General features: G+C 30.7%; 1 long non-coding RNA gene across 1 annotated transcript; it reads right to left on the bottom strand.

Annotated features, from left to right (window-relative positions):
* Nucleotides 1-312: 312 nt before the first annotated feature.
* LOC142338518 (uncharacterized) lies at nt 313-22,569 on the bottom strand. The gene is made up of 2 exons (XR_012758988.1): nt 22,433-22,569; nt 313-676 (listed from the first exon to the last, which is right to left on the bottom strand). It is a non-coding gene; the product is annotated as an uncharacterized LOC142338518 (long non-coding RNA).
* Between the last annotated feature and the right edge of the window lie 764 nt (nt 22,570-23,333).

Raw genomic sequence — 23,333 nt, 5'->3', positions numbered from 1 at the left:
CAAAAGAATTTTTGCAATGTGAAGGTCAAGAAAAATTGAATGCGAATGAAGCACAAAATCTTTCTCGCGCTTTAAGATCAATTAAATACTTTGCGAACTTTTGCTCTTAAGCTAGGGTTTTTTGAGAATGAAAACTGACGGATTTTACTCATATTATGTATACAACAGATTATAGTATTTTTTTACGGGAATGTGTCCTTTATCTAATTATATGAACACAACATTTTTTCGTTAAAACTTATTTGTTGATTGCATTAATAACGAACGTTGCTTTGGAGTCTATCTGCAAACCAATTCACAAACTGAAGAACATGCCTATGAGTTTTTAAATTAAAAAGCTTTCAAATAAGTGCATAAAAAATTCAAATCAATTTGGGCAAACTCAACGTTGGCCGGTAATGAATGGGATCTTCAAGTCATCAATAACTATATCAAGTCATGAGTCCATTTATAAAATTGACAGTCTTCGGGGAGGGTTCCTCCGCAAATCTGCTTCTTCCTTCCATCGGGCTTCACAGAATCCCATCTGAGTGCATTTTTGAAACAGAAAGCAATCTGAATCTGTCATGCAACCCACTGGATGTACTTGGGCATCGCATTGACAAAAATGTGACGTCACAACAAGTATTGCAAATACTGTTGATAACACGGTCACTCTGATTGCCTCTCCTGCAGCCTGAAGAACAAATAAACTGAATTATCCATTATAAAAAGACAGCTTAATTTTTAAAAAAGAAAAATGATTTTTTTTTCAGTTTCTAAGCTCTGTGATGCATATTATTTGCGACCCGGGCCGAGGATTTTTCGCAGAAATAACGAGGAAAAGCGTGTAAAGAGTGTTAAATTTAAAAAAATACACCCTATTTCTCAGTTTCATTAAGGGTGGAAAAGTGTAATTAAAAGAGTGTAATTTTAAAAAATAAGAGAAGGAGGGTGTAAAAAAATTTCACTCTTGATAGTTGCACTTGAAATTTTTTTAAAATTCTCAGTATTACTCCCTTAAATTATGTTTATACAAGTAGTAGATAAAACAGGGAAACCAGCCACCAGCAAAATTTGTTCCTTTTCTCCTAACGCTAATCGCTCACGTCGAATGGAACAAATTTTACTGCTTGCTGTTTTCCCTGTTTTATCTACTACTACATATTCACTCTAGGTCTAACATTAAAATATGAAGTGTTTTAATTCTAGAAAAAAAAATATACAACTCACCAAAATTTTTGTTTTATTTCCTAACACTAATCACAGGAAATTAACCAACACTAAAATTTGTTCCTAACATCAATGGCAGAGCATGACCGAAGGTCTATCCATGAAGTGGTTGGGGAAACAAAATTTTTTTTAAAAAAATGAAAAATAAAAAAATTATAAAATTAAAAAATCAAAGCAAAATTTACATTTCACTCTTTAAGAGCGATTCACTCTTATTCGCAGTGATCCCCCAGTAGAAAATATCGCTCTTTTTCACTCTTAAGGAGTGATTCCCTCTTTTTTTAAATTTTTATAAATTTTTATATTTTTTCTACTTTTATTTCAAATTATCTATACTTTTCAATAAATTTATATTTTCTTTTACTTTTTCTATATTTATTCCATTATTAATAAGAAATAATTCAAAATCATAATATTTACATGAGCAATCTTCTTCATTTTGTCTAATGGGTAAAGTACTTTCAGTTCTAGAACTTTGTTTTTCAGTTAGATTTCTACTAAATCCTTTAGTTAATTCTACACCTGGATGTTGTTTCTTTACATGAGCCCGTATCCCATCATATCTCACAACAGAAGTACAATATGGACAATTAACTTTAGCTGAAGTACAACTTCTACATGTATACTTACTCTCATCAAAATCAGTTAGTGGTTTTATATAATTACACTTATTACAACATCTAGTTAATACTTCTGAGCTGAGGTTAATGTTAGGGTTAGGGATAAGATTAGGGTTAGGGTTTGGGATAAGGTTAGGGTTAGGAATAAGGTTAGGGTCAGGGTTGGGGTTGGGGTTGGGGTTAGGATCTGAGTTAGAGTTATAGTCATAGATAGAACCAGAACCAGAACTAGAGCTAGAACTACAGTTAGAATTAGGGTTAGAACTAGAACTAGGGTTAGAATTAGAATTAGAATTAGAACTAGGGTTAGAACTAGAATTAGAATTAGAACTAGAATTAGAATTAGAACTAGAATTAGATTCATTTTTTAAAGAACAACCCCATGGGGAAAAATCATTAGCACAAACAGCACTTATTGTTATATTACCACATATACATTTATCAATTTTATCTTTATGACATGATTCGTAATGATATTTTAAACAAGCAATGTTTCCACATTTATAGTTACACTCTAAACATTTTATAACCATTTATAATAGGGTTAACTTTGATATTTACCTAATCATTGATAATATTTAGCCATGATTTCAATTAAATCTTTAGTATTATCTTTAGATTTGATACACTCTGCTAAATATTTATTTCCTAACGTATTGAGTAAATTAGTTTTACATCTCTTATCTAAAATTGCTTCAAGGTTTAATTGCATTTTACTTTTAACATAATTTATAATTTCATTTCTAAATTCTTCATTATTTACATACAGACTGTTTAAAATCTCTCGTCCCTCTTTATTTAAAATTCCAGTATATTTATGAGTGTAACTGCTTCGCAGATCTGTGTAACAGCTTCGCTGATGTGTATAACAGCTTCGCTGATGGGTCTTCGACCATCGGTGGAACTGCTTCGCAGATGTTTCTCCATCTGTATATTCCCTTTCATGTTCCAGATCTTGATCTTGATCTTGATTTCTGCCAAATCCATAGTTCAATAATGTACTTGTTCTATTCAACATAGTACTCGCTGCAGTTGCCACATGTCCGGCATTTCTTACTGTTATATCAGGACTCATGAAATTATATATCATTAAACCTGAACTTATAATCCCTAAAATAGTTGAAAATAATCTTAGACCATTTGCTTTAACCACTTCCTGAGTTAAAACATCATTCTGTATTTTAATACCTTTTAATGTAAGAAGTTTATTAAAATAAAACTGATAATTATCATGACTAATAACATTTCTATCTGTTGCATTTATCATGAGTGGTTTCATATATGCTATAAGTTTATTTATATCTTCTCTTCCTAACTCATCTTTTAAACTGAGAGCTTTTAAATCAAGGAAACCAACTCTTGAATCATATATCATTGTTCTATTACTATTAATAATAATAAAAGTATTTTCTTTCTTATTATACTTAATTATACCATAACGAAGTTCATATGACATTCCATCTGTACAATTATAATAGTTACTATTTAATTCACTAATTATTTTACTAAAGTCATGTTCACATTTATATATCTCATTAAAGTTTTTAAATAGATCAGATCCATTATAAGTTGTTAAATAAATAGTATCACAACTCATTCTTGCTGTATTATTTATTTGAGCTGGTTTATGACACATTACAATCATTTGAATATTATAATGTCTACCTTCAGTAAAATAATAACCTATATCCTTATTTAACTTATCACCCATATCATCAAGTACTATTACACAATTTCGAAATTTTTGCATATTGTTTTTTGTGATCATATTCATATCACATTTATTAAATCCAGTATAAAACTTATTAGTCTCGGGATTTATCCAGTCTCTGTCATCTTTACACACTATAACTATAGGTCTTTGACCATCTGCGAAGCAGGTTCCCTGATGTTCCACCATATTTTGATCTTGATTTTGATTTTGTTTTTGATCTTGATTTTGATCTTGATTTTGATTTTAATCTTGAACTTGATCTTGATTTTGATCTTGATTTTGATCTTGATTTTGATTCTGATTTTGATCCTGATCGGTGTAACCACTTCGCGGATCTTGATTTTGGACTGAGTATAATTTTAAGTATTGTCTAACAAAACATGTTTTACCCGTACCAGTTCCACCATAGACAATAGTGTGTAATGGTGACTTTTCATATTCAAATCTAACTAGACTCCTATTCATAAATCCACCAAAGCTTTCTTCTAGTTTTGCATATTTACTCGGTATTGAATCATATACTATAAAACAAAATATAATTAAGAAAATAAAAATTATAACCACGCTACCTGTCTCCATTTTTATAAAAGAAAACATAGATAAATATAGACATAATTAGACTTATGGGTCTTCGACCATCTGTGTAACGGTTCCACCGATGCTTCGCAATAATTAGAGTTATAATTAAACATTAAAAATATTTATAAGAAAATGCTTATCCTAACTTTTGAGGAATTCAATAATAATTTTAATATTGATAATAGTGCTATGAGTGATATCAGAATAAAAGATATAGGTAAAGATATAAGTCTAACACCAATTGAAATTGTAATGAGAGATCAGACTCCAAATAACATAAGTGAACCCAACTCCAACATTATTGTAAATTTACATCCAACTGAAGGTACACATTGGGTTTTAGTTATAAGAAGAGAAGGTGGTCCAGTGTATTACTTTGATAGTTTTGGTATAGAAACTCCTCCATTATTCTTAGAAGAATATGTTGATCTAGGCTCTGATGAAAGAATACAACAATATGATGAATCTTATTGTGGGGCTTATTGTTTATACATGATCTATCTTATTGATAGAGGATTTAGAATTAACACTGCTTTGAATATTCTAGTTAATCAATGTAAATATCCAGGAATGTATAATGAGTGTTTTTGTTTGAATTGTAGTAGAGGTGATGTTAACGATCTACGAAGTAGCTTTGCTAATAATGTTAATGTTAATGATCTACGAAGTAGTTTTGCTAATAATGATAATGTTAATGATAATGTTAATGGTAGTGTTAATGATAGTGTTAATGATATTATTAATGACAATGATAATGTTAATGATAATGATAATGATAATGTTAATGATAATGTTAATGATAATGATAATGTTAATGATAATGTTAATGATAATGTTAATGTTAGTGATAATGATAATGATTTTGTTAATGATAATGTTAATGATAAAGATAATGATAATGATGATAGAGACAATTATATATATCTAATGGATGAAAAACATCAAAAGGGTAAACCTAACAATAATACCCCTACTAATAATATCCGTGAAGCGGTTTCACCGATATCTGTAAACATAAATGATGATCTATATTCATGGCTAAATGATGATGATATAATTACTGAAGCCGCATTCCCAGATAATTTTAGATGTATAATATCTGGTCCTAGTGAATGTGGTAAGACATTCTTATTAAAAAAACTAATTCTAGCTTGTATATATTTTGATAAGCTATACATCATTGGACCTACTGGTGATCAGTACCATGGTATAGAAAGAATAAACCCAAAAGCAGATGTTGAATTCATTAAAGATATAAAAGATTTACCATCTCCCGATAAACTACCCAAAGACTTACAGAAACTAATGATTTTCGATGATGTTAGAGCCAAGGAACCAGTTATTAATGAATACTTTTGTAGAGGTAGACATAATAATTGTAATATGATATATCTTAATCAAAACCTGTTCTCTCTGGATAGGCAGAGTGTTAGAGAGAACTGTAATCTATTTATTTTATTTGAACAGAGAGGTAAAGCCCTCATATCTATATATCAAGATTTCTTTAATAATGTGGAACTTAGTTATAATGATTTTGCTAATATATGTAATAAGGTATGGAAAGAACCGTATAATTATATTGTCATTGATATAACTAAAAATAAAAATATTAATGGTAAACTAAGAATTAATTGGGATCGGAGAGTTTTGTAGTTTAGTTTAAGTCCAAGTCTAAGTCTATATCTATGACTAAGTCTAAGTCTAAATCAAACAGACCTTCGGTCTGCTAACTATATTAGATCAACGAAGTTGTTGCTGGTTACACCAGATGTAAAGTAAAACTTAATACATCACCATTAAAGTCTATAGGTCTTCCATGCTCATCTTTAATATGAAATTCTATATATTCTATTCTATCTTTAGTTACATTTTGATATAAGATATTAGTTGGTATAATATTTATCAAGTAACCTGGTGGTTCAGTTAGATTAAAAGTATATAGTATGTCTGTATCCTTACCATTATCTTTAACGCCAGATATAATATTACAATGAATGTTAATATTACTAAAACCCATAATATCAATAATTTTCTGAGATTTATATCTACCTTTTTTATAAATTATTTTTCTAAATCCTAGTAATGAGGCTAGTGAGTTTTCTATATCAAAGCTGAGTGCTCCTTCTTTTATTTCCATTAAACATTTCATCGTATTCTTATCAGGTTCTATTATAACATTACCATCAGTTTCTTCTTTTATTAATTCTGCTATGTCAGTTAACTCATATGCTCCCGGTGTAATAGTTGAATATAGCAATGGGATTCCTTTATAATTATAATTAAGTATAGATGTAATGTTTGGGCTTGAGGTAGAGATAGGGTTAAGGTTAGGGTCAGAGCTAAGAGCCCGAGGTAAAGCTTCATCATCTTCTATAACAGTACTAGCATATAAGAATTGATTATTTCTCCTATTCACATTATACACCGAATTATAAACAGATAATCTAATTAAACCTAATTTTGTTGTATTAAGTATAGGTTCACTAAAGTTAAACTTTTCTGTTGGTTTTATCATTCTAAAGTTAAGTGTATGCTCTTCTTTAGTTTTAGTTAAAGCTTCGTGTATATTTTGTAGTTCTCTTAACATTAAACTATCGGTGAAACCGCTTCGTAGATCAGTCATTTTTTATCTAATAAAAATGGATTTTAATTTGGATACAACTTATGGTTATAATGATGATATACATAAAAGTAAGATTATAAAATATAAACCTAATAATCTAGCAACAATGAATACGGTTAATACCAATATTAATATCATACTCAATAGAGAAGAGAATCACTTAAATTTGCATGATTCATATCTAGAGATAGAGTTTGTTGTATCAAATGATGCTGGTGGTGTATTTGCTAATGATGCTAATATCAGATTAGTTAATTATGGTATGATGGCATTGTTTAGTTCAATTAAGCTTGAAACTAGTGGTGGTAGGACTATTGAATATATAGATCATTGTCATCCTAATCTATTGATGTATAAGTTATTAACTAGTACTGATGATGAATATGAGAGTGGTTTTGTTAAAAATCAAGGTAATAGAGATAGTCAACTTAAAGGTGATCATATTGCTGCAGAACGAGGTCATATGTATATGATGATTAAGATGAGAGATCTGTTTGGTTTTATAAATGATTTAGAAAAGATTATATATGGTTTAGGATTTAAACTATTATTAAAAAGAAACAATAATGATAGAGCTCTATATAGAGTTAATGCTAATCCTGGTGCAGTTGCTAATGATGGTAATATAGAAATTAGAGATTTATCATGGTGTGTACCTAGTATTGATCCTAGTAATGATAATAGAATTATTGTGCAGAAAGGATTAAATAAAAAGAATAATGTAGACTTTGGTTATTATGAAAGGAAAACATTTTATAAGAATGTGCCCAATGCTACTAACTTCTTGTTTGATCTAGGTATGGAAAGTGGTATAGAAAGACCACAATATATTATAGTTGGTTTTGAAAATAATAATGTTAATGAGCAAACTCATGATGCAAGTACATTTGATGCGATGAATGTTACTGAATGTTATTGTAAGATTGGTAGTGAGTTTTATCCTGAGGATAGAATGAATATTAATTATGGAACCAATAATTATAATGAGGCTTTTAAAGAGATTATTAGCTTTAATAAAGATTATAATGGGCTACCACATAATATAAAACCATATATAAATCATAGAACATTCAAAAGTAATTATAGAATATATGTATTCGATACTAGATATCAAAGGGATCATATAGGTCCACAACCAATACAACCTAATTTTAAATTTAGTGCTGCAGTTGCAGATGTTATATGTCATGCATTAGTATTAACTAGAAAGGTTATTAGTGTGAATAGTGATGGTAATAAGATGGTAGACATAATATCATAGATATAATTTAAGTCTTAATTATAATTATAATTTAAGATATAACTCTAGCGATAATTTTAATTTTAGATATAACTCTAGCGATAATTATTATTTTCGATATAACTCTAGCGATAATTATAATTATAGTATAATATAGTTATTGTTATAATTATATACTTATACTTATTTATAACCATATACTTATACTTATATTTATAGCTAGTCAGCTCTAATTGTTACTCTTGTTACTCTTGTTAACACCCAACTATTTCTTATTAGTATTAACAAAACCTTTAGCATAAATAATGTCTAATTTCTTTTTATTCTCTAGAGCCAAGCCTCCAGCTTCAAGCTTAATCTTGGACTTAGGTCTAATCTTGGGCTTGGGCTTGGGTTTAATAACAACAAAAGGATTATACTTTTTAACTTCCATTTTTTTATATATAGAAATGAGTCTTTTAAATAAGTTCAGAACCAATTCATATTGTGTTGGTGGCAGATATTATAGTGGCACAAATAACATAAGAGGAGTTATCTCAGCCAAAGGAACTAAGATGTTAAAAGGTAATTGTGTTAAGTGTAATAGAAATAAATCAATGACAGTATCTGATGCAACAATAGAAGCAGAGGGATTGAAAGATTTCTTTAAAAGTGTTGGTAGAGCTACACTTAACTTTGGAAAGAAAGTTGCTAATAATCCAATAAGAGCATTAGAGATTGCAAGTAAAATAGGAACTGCAGCGGCATCTAGAAACCCTAGAGCTGCTTTATCAGCCACACCTGATTTAATTAAATTTGCAACTACTGGTGAAGGTATAAAGGTAGTACAAAAAGGAAGAGGTTTATACTTAGGTACAAAGAAAAGATAATTATTTGATTATGATTATATTTATGTTTATATTTATGATTACGATTATCGGTAAATATTTATACTAATATTATTATTACTAAAGACATTGTTATTACTAAACACTATTAACTTTAGTTTAAAAAAACACTTAATTTATTTTTCTTGTTCTTCTTATACTCCTCATATACCTTGACTAATTCATTATATTCATCATTATCTATTTTATTATCATTCATTGATTTAGTATATAGTTTAATAAATTTATCACTAAACTGTTTAGCTAGAATATACATTTGTGAATACTTTATAATTTTATTTCTTATTTTAGTATTAATTGTTTTTGATAATGAACCACAAACAGTTGCTGTAGCAAAAGCTGAGGGTATAGAATAAGGTAATCCTATACCTGTTAATGCAACTGATGTTGTTGTTGCTGTTGTTGCAATTGATGATAATAGTATTTCTGTTATCTCAGCTACGTTAATATAATTTTTATATCTACTTAACTTCTTATCATAATTATTAGTTTCAGTTTCATAATAATTTCTAATATCTTTTATAATGTTAATATTGTTGTTAAATTTATTATTAGCTTGAATCTTTTCATTTATCTGCTGTTCATTGACAGCAGCAGCTTCGCGCATCAATCGTTCTGATACTGATGATAAATCTGGATACAGTAAGCTCTCACTCGGTGCTGTTGGCTGACTCATTTTCATTAGTAAAAAAACTTTCTATTTCTTTTGTTATATCTTCTTGTTTAAATCCATAATGCATCTCAAGTCTGTCTTGCTCTTTATTATCAAGTAACTTACTTCGTAAAAGTATACAAATTATATATTGTACTATAACACCTCTAAGAGATTTATTGTATTCTTTCATTTCCCTTAGACCATTAGTAAACATTTCATCTAGTTGTATGTTAGTGATATTCTGATTAAACTTATTATTATCAAATTCTTGTTTTAATTGGTTATACTTAGAGATAGTGTCAGCGGCAACTTTATTACAAAAGTTAACAGTATTTGTGACTTCATTTGCTGATTTAATGAATTCTTTAATTAGATTTTCATTAACTTGTATTTCATTTAGCTGTAATATTTTAGTTGTAACTTTATCAAATTCACCTTTTCTTAGTTCAGTTATGTTTCTACTTAAAATATCAATTTTATTAGAAGAGGATATTAAGTTATTGTCACAATACTCTTTATTAACAACATCCTTTTCATCTATTGGAGGATGAACATTTGTAATTTTATAGGTATCCTTCATATCAATATTATCATTATCTTCTAGGAATAACCCACGAGCCTTACTTAGTGTTAAGTTGTTTGTTGATCCGAGAAGTGAGTTCCCTGATTGATTTTTAGCCTGGTTAAATCTATTTCTTGTCATTATTTATATTAAGAAATATCTATATTTAATGTTTCCAAAACTTTATTATTAGATTCAAAGTCAAACTTTGATTTTAATAATTCCTGTTCGTAATATTTACCTTCTATTATCTCTCCAATAATATCTTCTATTTTATATGTTGGTGGTTGTGTTTTTAGAACTTCATTAACTTTAAATTGTTCTCTATTCCAATTAGAAGTGTAACCTTTAGAGAAGATATTACGTTTATCTGCGTTTCTAACATTATCACCAACTTTAAATTTTGGCTTAATATTCTTAAAATTAAAAGTGTATTTAACCTTATCAGGATTATTAGAAGCATCAACAGGTGTCATATTAATTGTTGAATGGATGTTATTGTTATATGTTAAGACTGCATCATTTAATATATTTACCCAATTACCATCACCATTGATGAACATTGGTTTATTTATTATGTGTAATAATGTTCTATTGAATCTCTCTATAAACACAGCCTTTAAATCACTATAAGTAGAATATATTTTCGTTTCATATTCTTTAAGTAAAGATTTAAATGTTTTATTATAAAACTCACTACCTTTATCTACCCATAACTTTTCTGGTTTTCGTCCGTCTGATAGGATTGTTTTAAAACCATTAGTTATAGATAAACCAGATTTATTCTTTAATGGAATAGCCCATTCATATTTTGTGAATATATCTATAACTGTTAATATAAACTTATAATTATTATTGTATTTACTTAAAGATGACATATCAATTAAATCAGCTGACCATGTTTCATCTTTATATAATGGTATTATTCTTTCTCGTCTAAACTTTGTTATTTGAGGACTGAATACTTCTTTAGCTAGGAGTTGTTGTTGTTCCATCATTATGGGCGTAGCCAGGTGTTTACCTTTCATTTACCATAGTTAAAAACAAAATTATCTAGTTGTTCTTGATTAATAATATTCATAGATAATAGTTGCTTAGATATATCTAGCAGTTCGTCATATAATCCATCATGTCCAGCTTTTGTTTCTAGTATTAATAATTCTAGTCTTTCTATTAAACCATTTAAATGGCAACTTCGTTGATTATTTGGGTTGCTATTTAGTCCCCTACCATATACATCATCTTTTGCCCCCATTATACGTTTTATTGTTCTATATCTAGCACTTTTCTTATCCCCTTTTCCTAAATCATATCTAATATCCTTTAAAAACCTTTTTATTTTGTTTTCATCTTCCTCGATTTCACCATGTTTTATATTAGGGTTAGTAAGAAAGTTTATAAGTTCATCTGACAACTCATATATATTATCCTTAACTATAAATGAATTTTCTTGGTAAATTAGTTTAACACCATTCATTTCAAATTCACCAATATCTAAATTTCCGAACTTTAACTTTAATTGGGGATTAGATTGAACTGACATCAAATTAATAATTTGAGCCGTGTCTTTATCTACTAACATTCCTGGTTTATCTCGAGCTTCCTCTACAGCTTTGCCATTGGACTTCATTAAAGCTTCATTAAACTGGGAAACAACTTGCTCGATCTGCGAAGCAGTTTCACCAATCTGCGAAGCAGTTTCACTGATCATCTTAGTTTGTTTATCTAACTCTTGATTTTGCCAATCTATTGCTCTTAATGTTTGTTCACTTAATGCTAGATTCTGTTCATTGTTTGCATTTAGTGTTTTAGTTAAAGGATCAAATAACTCTTCTATTTCACCATAATACTCTTGTTGTTTTAATTTATCTTCTAATCTATTTCTTCTGTTTTGTTTTTCTAGATTGTTTAATTCTATAAGTTTATCTAGTTTAGTCATTTTTTATAATTATAATAAATCATTATATAGTGTAATTGCAGCGAGGATTAACTTTCTATCATCATTAATGGTTAGCTCTTTAATATTATTTATCAGCGAAGCTGTTTCACAGATAAGTAGGTCTTTGTTTAAAATTAAATCTGCTGCACAGATTTTATTTACTAGATCTCTTTTGAATAGATATAGATTCTCATCGTGAGGATAGCTTTTAATGTTATTTACATAAAACCTTTTATCATCAAATATATTTAAACTAATCCTAGTTGTTTTTGTTGTTGTCATGTTATTACCAACTTTTTGTATTCTACATTCATCTACTGTTCTCTGTATATTATTCATTAATGCATCATAATACTCTTCATGTTTAGCATTATTATGCTTCTTTATTCCTTTTTCTTTAGTATTCTTTGGGCTATCTTTAAACGGGCTCTGCCCGTGGGTAACCAAACTATAAGTCTTAGGTGTTAAGACTATAAATTCCTCAATAATCCTACTCCCAAGCTCGTGCTTAAACTTGCCGGGGACTTTATTATTTGTCTTGATTGGTTTTTCGAGATTGGATAGATCCATATGCTCATCACTAACTTTACCTTCACTATAACTTAATACAAAACTGTCTGTATCCATATAGTGAAGTGTTAGATCTTTGAGGGATGGTTGTAGAATATTATAGAATACATCATACATGTGTAATTTGCTTAGTTCGAGTATTGTTACTCCCACATATACAGGTGAGCTATATTCTATTTTTTTCTTTATATATTCTATTTGACAATAATCTCTGTATCTAGTTATATTCTTAAATATTGGTTTACTTACACTTTTCATTATTTTTTCTTCATCATGCAAGAACTTGCTTTGAAAGAAATGCAGAGGATTCATACACATTCTTCCATATAGTGAGTTATTCATTAATTTCCTTACATCCTTTTCTGCTTCAGTTTTAGCTGTTGCTCTTTTGTTAGTATTGTTTTGTATATAACCTCTACATATGTAGTCTTGTTTAAATTTAATTACTCTATGTATTTTTGTTACTTTTACTCCCATCTTAACATAGAACTTTAACATCCTATAATGAACCATATATTCTGTTTTGTTGTTTTGATCTAAGATTAATTTCTCTGATCGGTGTAACCGCTTCGCGGATCTTGCTTCGCTCCCATCTCTTTCCTTGTAACCTAATTTATTATCATTTATCTTTCTCTTATTAGGCATTAGTGCTAGTTGTTCTGTTCTATCTTTACATTCATTAGTATAATCAATATCACAAACTATATAATAACCATGATCACAATCATCTGGAGTATTCAATATTACATCGAGGAACCCGCTTGGCGGATTGGTGTAACCACTTCGTGGATCTAGAGTAGTAGTAGTAATAAACTCAAAATCCTTATAAGGTAACTTTTGCATCATTGCATAACCATATAGGTTGTTTGCGTCTATGTACCATATGGACCTTCGCCGATTATTAATATATCTATCACCCATTATTCCACATATACCACCTCTCTTTGCTCCAACAAAATCATCTAACATTTGTTTATCTTGCAATGTATCTAGTGTAACACCACTTGACATTAACCAACAATCAAAACTATAACCTGGGAGACTAACGTAATGTAGTGGGTTGAGCTTGAATTCTTTCATACTTAATTTAACATATTCATTCATGCAATAGTCTAATATTTCCACATCATTCTGTAAATACTCTATAGTTAGATCTTCACCAGTTTTATGACTGTTTTCATTATTAAAGTTATCTACTTCTTCTTGTGTTGGTAATTTATTATGTAGTGAGGATTTGAAGTCTTCTATTTTTAGATTACCTATAAGATTTTTATACGACTTTGTCGTGGTTCCCCAGGAGTCTAAACCAAAGTATTCATATGGATATAATGTTTTAGTTTTACATCCATATATCTTTGCCATTTGATCTAGAGGCATAGCTAAGAAGTTATAACTATCTAAGAATTTGAGACAACCAATGCTAAACATCTTAGACTTACCAGCAGCTAGTGGTATGTTATCTACTTTTCTTTTATCATTATTCTGTTTGAAGAGTGAGTTCACTGTATAGTAAGTTGAAGTCATAGCCAGAGCCATTATGGAATATTACAGGAATGAAGTTTTGTTGTTTATACCTCAGATTACATATCTTACATGCTGGTCCTCTATATTTACCAGTTTCATGACAATGATCTCTTACTTTATCGGTGTAACCGCTTCGCGGATTAATACATGTTTTGCTGCAGATATGACAAGTGTTATTAGTTTCATGGTATAATTTATCTTCTTCTGTGAATATCATCTTTTCATTGTGTTTGAAATTATTTTCTGTTTCTATTTCTAACAGATCTCTAGCAAATCTTTTGATACAATCAAGACCGAAGTAGTGCTTGAAGTTACCTTGCCAGGTGTAACCCACAGCTATTGGAATATGTTCAGCTATTACATATTTACTATCATTAGTTGAGACTTCAACAATGCAACATTCTATATCGGCAGTTATAGTATTTTTTATATTCTGACGTTTGTGTTCATTTATAAAAGTAATATGTTTTTTCTTAGGACAAACAATCTCTGGTTTGAATGAGTTGTTGCATTCATGTTTGTCATATTTAATTTTTGAATCAAACCAATATGTACATCTATCACAGTAATAGAATTTGTGATTCATTCTATTTGGTCGATCTAACAAGGTTTCTATGTTTTTAATTAGAGCACAGTGTTCTATTTGTCCATTACTCCAAACTAGTATTCTCACATCTTTTCTATCTTTATTAAAGTCATCCACTGGTTTAAACAATTCTACTTTACCCCCACCACAAGGTGTGTATAACCAAATATTAATATTATATAATTTCTGTATTCTTAATATATATCCGAAGTCATCTTCATGTTTTTGTCTTGGCTCAATAAGATTATCTACATATTTACTTTCTCGAGTTGTATGGTGCGTGGCAGGATATAGCCAAGCAGTAATAGTTAGTTGCAAGCAATTGTATTTATAACTTCGTATATTCAATATCGATTTAGAGTTTTTGAGATCAGCTGGTAAATCTATATGGGTACCAATAGATGCTTTAGTTGGTTCAATGTTCAACTGAATACTTCTTATTCCAAGAAACTCGAAATCATAACCATAACCTTCATATATTTCCTTTTCGAAGTTTAGCCATTGAGTGAAGTCTCCATTTTCATAAATTGCGTTATTATTAATATAGTCAGTATTGAAAAATATTTTTGCAATCTTAACGTCTTCTTTGGTTCTCTTCTTATAATCACACTCGACTGTAATCTTATTTTTAAAACTCTTAACTCTACGACACTGATAGCAGTTTTTAATTTCTTCTAAAGAGTAATTAGTTGCTTCATCTATATCTTTAATGTAATTCCCTCCTTTATCAGTAATATAAAATTCTTTCATGTTCTGACTGGAGTTTATATCAAAGTCTTCTGTGTTTTCTAGATACTTACGATTATGACTATATGAGTGAGTAGTTAGAGCTATTTTATTCCTAAATTCTTCATGACATTCTTTACACTCATACCTAATTTTAGAGTATATATTACCATCTTCGTCTTTAGGTTTAGTTTTAGTTTCAGCTTCATCAAGATCCATAATAATATCCCTAGCTCTTTTCTGGTGCTGGTTTGTTAAAGTGTGTTTGAGAAAAGCCTTCCTTGAACCAAAGGATAAATCACATATATCACAAAAGTTTACATTACTGTTAGTTGAACGAGACATGGTGTATTTTATTAGGGAAAATTATTAAAAAAATAATTTTTCGAAAGTAAAAAATGAAGTGTGATAAGTGTAAAAATAAGACTTGGAAAGAGTGTTGTGATAATTGTAAAGAATTAGAATATTCTTGTTATATATGTGAGAATGTAGTCAAAGTAAAGGATTATATTGAACATTTAGGAAAACATTATAATGATAAGAATTTATATTTAACATGTTGTATGTGTGGGGTTAATAAACATATTTCTTACTATAGATTTAGAAGTGTAGATTGTGTATTTATCTTCATAGATACAGATATGGCCATACTAGAAATCAATTCAAGGAGCATGTTTATAAGTATAATATTAATTTATCTGTCATGTAGTTTTTTATTGATGGATAGACCTTTGGTCATGCTCTGCCATTGGTGGAAGAACCTTCGGTCTTGGTTGGTGAAACAAGGCTTGCCCTTCCCCAACCACTTCATGGATAGACCTTCGGTCATGCTCTGCCATTGATGTTAGGAACAAATTTTAGTGTTGGTTAATTTCCTGTGATTAGTGTTAGGAAATAAAACAAAAATTTTGGTGAGTTGTATATTTTTTTTCTAGAATTAAAACACTTCATATTTTAATGTTAGACCTAGAGTGAATATGTAGTAGTAGATAAAACAGGGAAACCAGCAAGCAGTAAAATTTGTTCCATTCGACGTGAGCGATTAGCGTTAGGAGAAAAGGAACAAATTTTGCTGGTGGCTGGTTTCCCTGTTTTATCTACTACTTATACACTCTTCCACTCTCATTTTTAAAATTACACTCTTTTCATTACTTTCTTCCGCCACCCTTAATGTGATTACCCCAAGTTACGACCTCTAGTGGCCGTAACGAAGCGTCAAAAATGGGGCAAAATAAAAAAATATATAAGAATTGGAAAAAAAGAGTCAAAAATTTAAACAGTAATGCGTCGTTTTGACCGCTATCATAATCACTGTTTAAAGCGATGCTTCGGAAATGATTACATATAAATTTGTGAAAACAGTATCTAATGACTTCTTAAACGTACCCATCACCGAGGCGCAAACTAAGATGCAAACCTCCACGTTCACTGAAATTTATACAAAAAATTACCGCGGTCGACGTATTCGCTATTCAACGCCCCGGAAAGCGTATAAATCCCTGGGGCTTTGTGGACAACCTTGACAGCAGCTGCTGCTGTCCTAATATCAATTTCCCGAAATTCGTTATTAAATACGTAAAATCCAATTCACAAAGCCAACTGTTTTGCAAAAAAAACCTTATCGAAAAGAGATAAATAACTGAGGTTTGCCCTCTTAGTCCAATATTAGCAATGCGAGAAGTTTTATTCAATTATTTACAGTTTCCGCTTTATTATTTCTTTTGAATTGACATTTTTATAGTGGACAAGAGCAACAATTTCGAGTAAATTTTCAAGGTACAACAAGGAGGCTCGGTAATGTACGTTTGCACATAAAGTTCCGACCCCGCTCATTCTTTTAATTGTCCACCAAATGAGGAAGAGATTTTAAAAAACAAGATATCAACATATCCTTCAACAAACTGTTAAAAGAACAAAACAACCTATTTTATAGGGCCAATGAGACCTGTGACTACAATAATACGACTCACCGAAAAAACAGCGATACAAATCGAATAATTACAAAAATTAACTACGACCGAAACTCGTTGTCCATCTTTTGAATACCATTAACAACCAAATCAAAATGGTATCAGGAAAAACTTATACGACACAAGATTAATCTGTATTTCATTGCCAAAAACATTGGACTGTTCCTCAATGAGACTTGGCAACAAGTCGACAAGAAATGAGCAAAAGGGGCAAAGTATAATAAAACGTTGTTTTTTTAAAGAATTAATATAAAACTGATTAGAAATATTATGTGTCAAATAAAATCCTTGAGAGATTCTTTTATAACCCCACAGAGAGCATTTGAGACCTTTCATTATCCAGGATATGTCATATGGCTACAAAAAAAATGACAAATACAGGCAAAAAGAAAAGTAATTGCATAAAAAAAAATTGCACGGAAAAGTTTGCACGAAAACGATGTCGCAGCCAATAAAACATTAAACTGTTCCCTGAAAACATTTAAAAAATTTTAAAGCTTTTTTCAAATGACCAGTGGACTGCCCATTATTGTGATGCTGTGAAAAGGAAACAAAAACCTACAAAAATGGGCGAATATGCATACATCACGAATATTTTATGAAAACTGTTAGTACTAAGAACAAAAAACATTTGGGGAAAGTTAAACCGTTATAATTAGCAAATTAAAGTGGAATAGATAAAGTAAGTGACTTGTCTATAGAGATGCCAATCTACAAAATAACAGGAAGAAGATTTGCAAATCCACGAAATCAATTATTTTTTTTTTGAAAACAAAAAAAAAAACATTTTCAAAATTCATAGCCATTAAAAGCGTTCGACTAAAAGAGTAGACAGTTTTTTTTTCAATTTTCAAAACAATGGCACCTGATATTAGTGAGACTAAGTCCCAAGACTTTAGAAAAACGTTCGAACCAAGCTGACCTAAAAAATTTCACAAACAACTTAACATAACCACAGTGTTGAAGTCATTGAGTTTATAAAATATTAACCGCGAGAAAATTAAATTTTCATTTACGTGTCCACTGAACATCATAAAGTCCTTTGGTAGAAACGACTATCTTAAAATGGCAGCATAAAGAACCAGAAATATTGGAAAATATCTAAATTTCACAAAATTCTTCTGAAACAAATTGTCTAAGCCTTGAGGACATCAGTCGAAACGTTAAGCCAACAGAAAAACTATTGTTTTGTTAAAAACAGAACATAAAAAGATCTCTCATTAATAAAACTAAGTTTCGAAAATGATGCAATTTTGTGAAATACGAGAAAACGCCATCCAGAACAAAAGAGGGACAAGTTGAAAAATACTTTTATTTTCTTTTCGAAAAAATTTAAATTTAAACTAAAAAAACCATTAGCTATTAACCGATATCAAATATTAAGTTTTGTTCTGAAACCAAAATTGGCCACTGAGACCATTAATTGCCCAATACTTGGCATACGACAACAAGAATTAACAACAATTTCAGGGCAAAAATAAAAAACTCTACCAAATTCTGCAGGAGAACGGTGTCGCAGCCCTTAGCGCCATATGTTATCAAAGCAAAAAACATGTTCAAGTACAGTTTTTTTTAAAGCTTATGTCGGTTAGATTGTTAATTGATGAGACTTTTTACCAAAAAAACAAAAACAACAGCAAAAATTGGCAATTACGCACAAACATCACAAAAATTTGTGTGAAAAGTCTTTGTTCCAAAAGCAAGAAAACATTCTGTTAAAACTATCCCACACAAAATTGTTTTTATTTCATAGGGAAGAATTTTCGACCTGTCTTTTCAGAGAATAAGCAGAAAGTTGACTAAAATAGTATAAGAAGTTGTTCGAAAAATAACTTAAACTTCCTTAAAACAAATACATTCAATGACATAAGAGACATTAGGTAGCAACCGAATGCGTGGTACAGTTTCACTTACACCTATTGAGGAAATTATTTGGAATTTTAATGGTTAGACTTAGTAATCAGACTGCATAAAGGATAACAATTGAAGGCGAAACACCAGAATTCAGTTAAAGTTTATTAAAACCCTTCCCCAAAGCCTTAAAGAAAACCTCAGGTTCTCTGAAAATAAAACATATCTACATCCCGCTTCATTTTTTTGTAAATTGGAGTTGTCATTAATGGAACCCTGAATAAAAAATTTTGTCGGTAATTTGCATTAAGAAAACAAAAGCAAAAAAAATTGAAAAGAAATTCTGATTGTAAGAATCCATGATATTATCAAACCCATCGCTGATTTTGCCGCGTGCCCCACAAAGCGCCTATTAGTTCCCAATGTTTGCGATATAGACCAATTGTTGAGTGAAATACTTCAAAATTTAAAAATTAACAGGGATGCATTTTGGATAATTATCGAATAAAATTTGCAAAAAATAGCAAAATTTTAATTCCGGAAGACTTCTATAGGGCACAAATTTCAATTAGCTCTCTTTTGGAATATTATGAGATTGTGTCAGCCATTTCTAGGTCTCCACTTTCGGTTATACTTAAACAAAGTGGACCAAAAATGTCTGAATTTTCAAAACTTTATCAAAATTATTAGCCAAAGAAACTCAATTCAAAGAATCCGGCAAAACTCTTCTATCTATCTCCAATGGTAACAATAACACTCTACCATTAAATGTTTTAACTTATTGTAAACTGTTTTATCTAAATTGTGCCAAATTTTCGGCAAAATTTACTGAAAAATTCCCGAATACTGAAATTAGCGAAAAAATCTTTTTAATTCCATGTTCTAGGATGTACGTGCTTTTTAATGATACCACTCAGAACTCTCTAGGATGAGTATACCGATCGGCCAAAATTGTCTGAAGAAAAAAACCCATTTGAGTATATAGTTCCTCCCTCGCCACTGAAGTGGGGGTCGGAACAATAACAATAGTATATTTGAGTGAACTCTTTTTGGACAGCGACAAATTCGAGTACAATTGCTTGAGTAAAAATATCTTGTAAATGCCTTGAAAGAGTTTTGTAAAGCTCTGGCAAGATTAGCATAACAGATCTTGCAATATTATTAGGCACTTCTTAATTCTTTGAAATAAATAAACTATATTTCGTGTGAAAAGAACAAATTTGATCATTTTTTCTCTATATTGTATACTTTTCAAAATCATTTCATTCTGATTATTTTTTCTCCATAAATATTGCTTATCAACTCAGTATGTGCTGCTTCTTTTGCTCGTTTGCTAATATTTGACGTGATTTTTGTGGATTATGCTTTGCCCTTCTTGTTTGTGCCACTTGGGACCAAAAATTTTTTGACTTTCTATGTGCCCCCTTGACCTCTAGATTTTAGACAAGCCTCAGTGGTTACTTTTCTGGGCATTAATTGGGCTCTTGTTTGCTTTGTTTGGGTTCCCTTTTAAAGTTGGTGTTTGGCTCCTTCGTTGTAGGTCAAAATTTGCAGGATTCGAGGACTAGGAAACGACGACCGTTGCTCAACAAGCAAAAATTTCAACAAAAACGAAAAAGAAAAATAATTGAACAATTGGTTAAAAAAACAACACGGCAAATTTTGGCCGTTTTTTGATAGATTGATCTCCCGATATGATGCATTTTCATCCTCTTCTACGTTTGTGTATATTAATATTAAATTTCCTTTTGGCTTAAAAGCTTCATATCGTAGGACTTCGTTGATAGCTTTTATTGTTAGGACTAAGATTTGAACCCGGGTCGAAATCGAATGTATATCTTGCAAGATTCTGGCAGATTCTGCCAGGTTCTCAAAAAAATGCATATTCTTGCAAAATTTTTGTCCGAATCGTGCAGGATAACCATTCTTCTACCAAATCTTACAAGAAAACAGTATTCATGCCAGATCATGCAAGATAGACATTTTTTGAAGATTCATCCAGAATCTCGCAACATAACCGTCTGGTCTTGAACAGTGAAGTCAATTTTTTCTGATGTTAACTTTGCATGATCGTGCAAGCAACTGTTATTTTTGCAAGACGATGTTAGTCCTGCAACCCAGGTTTAGGTCCAGACCCAAACTGAGCTATGATCAGACCCAATCGAGTGCACACCCGTGTGTTCCCAGACCGAAATTACAGGGTCTGGAAAGCGGTTCGAGCACACAATAGTCTGGACCATGGTCTGATTTTGGTCTGATCAGAGGTCAATTCGGTCTGGAAGGTCTGATCATAGTCTTTATAGTCTGGAGCATGGTCTGGGTTCGGTCTGATCAGAGGTCAATTTGGTCTGAAAAGTCTGATCATAGATGTTTTCCGTCATTTGGGCTGATCATAACCGCTTCGAGCGCACTTGAGTCTAATCATAATCTGATTCGAGCACACTTGGCTCTGACCAGAGACTCAATTCGAGTCCCTTGCCTTGGATCAGACCAAACAAGACAAAAGAGTCCAACCGCTATCAAGTGGTCGGTCACTGCAAAAAAGAAATAGCAACTGTAGCTCCAGACGTTTCTTTTAAAAAGCTGTCTGAGTTCAGCTATGGTGCTGTCTATTTTTTGCAATCGCATGTAATTGTTTTTTTAAAATTTCTGGAGAACCTTTATTTCAAAAAACACTTTTGACTTTGTTTTTACTTGACCACTTTTTCTGCTGGACAGATCAATTTTTTTATGAAATGCATAAATTATAACGATACCTAAAATCTCGTGCTTGTTTAACTCTAGTGTCTGATCAGAGGTCACTTGGGTCTGAAAAGTCTGATCATAGTCTGATTAGGGTCTGGGTGATGGTCTGAAATTCAGTCTGGGCTACGGTCTGGAGACGGTCTGACCAGAACTCCTTTGGTCTAGAAACTCTTATCAGAGACCCTCTCAATCTGTAAAGTCTGATCAGAGATCATTTTTGTCTGGAAGGGCTGATCAGAGGTAACTTCGGTCTGGAAATTCTGATCAGAGGTCATTTCAATCTGGATAGTCTGATCATAGCTCAATTTGGGTCTGGACCTAAACCTGGGAACCATAGTGCCAGATTTGAAGCCGAGTTTCCTGAAGCCGACTTTCAAACTACTAAATTTAAAAAACAATTTTTTTTCTCTACATAATAAAGGAAATAACCATAACTATTTGAAGAAGGCAAAAAGTGAGAACAGTTAAATTATACAGAAATTTAGTTGCAATCTGCAAACTAGGTGAGGATCAGTTGGCGCTCAGTAAATTTTATTAAAGTTTATTATTTAGTAAACATACTGAAAGGTAAAATTGCATGGTACTAACAATGTTTCATTTCTGCCGTCCAATTTTGAGCTTCGAGTTTATTTGCAGCAAATTGCTCTGACCTGTATGTAAATGCTCCCGCAGTTCAGACTATTAGCTCAACCTCATAATGGTTATTAACCTATGAGGACAATAGCTAATTGATCGCAAACTACTTTATGTGAATGCCCATTAAAACATCGCAGTGACATTGTAATCACAGTTAGAAATAGCTAAGGATAAAACTTCCTTCAAGTAACTCTATAACGAAAACTTTTTTAACTGATAGGTAGTAAATGATGTATTTCTACTATTTTAAACATCTGACAGTGTGACATATATCAGTATCAGCTTGGTAAAATCATGTATTAAGTTAGCTACAGCCCCGGGATTAGACTTCAACGCTAAATATTTCTTAAAATATAGTTTGGTGAATATCGCTTGTCCGGTGAGAACAAAAAAGTTGGCTGCGCGGATTCTTTTGTTGAGTGTGTAAAAAACTATAAAATTGCTTACTTATCATATTGCACGGGAAGAACTTCTTCGGATCTCAGTTTTGTTTTTGTTTCTAAAAATGAGAAATAGAAAGGAACTGTTTCTTTAAAAAATAAGAATTGAGCCAAAATATTATCAGTTAAAAATTTTAAGTGAACATTTACTAAATGGAACTCAGACTAAAAAGATTTTTTCAGATATCAGATCTGTTATGGCTAAATCTAGGGAGACAGAAAACTGTTGTTAGGAGAAAAATGTCATTCATTAC

Source organism: Convolutriloba macropyga, chromosome 4 (assembly GCF_964194025.1).
Source record: "Convolutriloba macropyga chromosome 4, txConMacr16.3, whole genome shotgun sequence".
Taxonomy (NCBI): domain Eukaryota; kingdom Metazoa; phylum Xenacoelomorpha; order Acoela; family Convolutidae; genus Convolutriloba; species Convolutriloba macropyga.
This window is presented reverse-complemented; position numbering and strand designations above follow the sequence as displayed.